Source organism: Octodon degus, unplaced genomic scaffold (assembly GCF_000260255.1).
Source record: "Octodon degus isolate 3935 unplaced genomic scaffold, OctDeg1.0 scaffold00161, whole genome shotgun sequence".
NCBI lineage: Eukaryota > Metazoa > Chordata > Mammalia > Rodentia > Octodontidae > Octodon > Octodon degus.
In genome coordinates this window covers 5683777-5684834 of record NW_004524737.1, presented here as the reverse complement: position 1 = coordinate 5684834, position 1058 = coordinate 5683777, and positions in this window count along the sequence as shown.

Here is a 1058-nt window from a genome sequence, read left to right as displayed (position 1 = left end):
ACGTTTTGACCTTTCTGCAGATCTAAAGCAAATAGCCATGAACTAAGCAACCCTTGAAACTGTAAACCAAAATAAATCTTTCCTTTTTCAAGTAGTTTTTCTGAGGATTTTTAAAATCATAGCAATAAAAAACTGACTAACATAGTACCCCAGTCTTCTCAACACTTACCTTCCCAAATGTGCTCACCAGTATGGGAGACAGGAGCTACTGGACTTCGCTTCTCCCGGGCAGCTCTCTGTTCTACCTGGTCCTCCTGAGCCCCTCGGAACTGAGTGGTGTCATCATTTTAAGGAAATATTCTCTGATTCCAGGTTCATATGAGGTCCCTCTTCTGTAAATTTCACATAGCATTCTCCATCTTTTCCAGTACTGCATCCTGTGATAACTTTATATTATCTGGTTTATTTTTTTTACTTTCTGTTAGTAACAAAACCCTTGCAGATAGATGTATTATCTGTGTCTCTTTATTTTATGGATTTTGCTACTATGACATATGGAATATTGTTGTGTTACAGAGATGGGCCTTCTCAGGATTGGCTGCTTCCTAGATAACATGAAGTACTGATTTATGATATTCTGCATTATTATTATTATATTATTATTATTATTATTATTATTATTATTATTATTTACTTTGAAAGATTGGGAAAGTGATATGTATTCAGTAGACATCATATTTCAAGTTTTGAATTTTGATGTCTTCCAGAGCTGGTGATACACAGTACATAACTCTTGACACTGGGCATTAGACAAGCCGTGGGTCCCAGTTGGCTCCTCTGTCATGAGAATAAGCAGTACTCTCCAATGTATTCTGTTGCTAAATTAAAACTTTTGGTGGTTGCACTATGTCGACTTGACTTCAGTAAGAACTATCTAGCGGATTAGTAAAGTCTGTTGACGACTGATATATTGGCCAGTGAACTGAGGGAAGAAGATGTATCCCAGACATAGATGGTTCCAATAGGCTTGTAGCATGGACAGAACAACAAGAGAAAGAAAGTATTCCTGTTCTGGACCCATTCTAATCTTCACCATTGGCTTTGGATTCTGGCCTCCG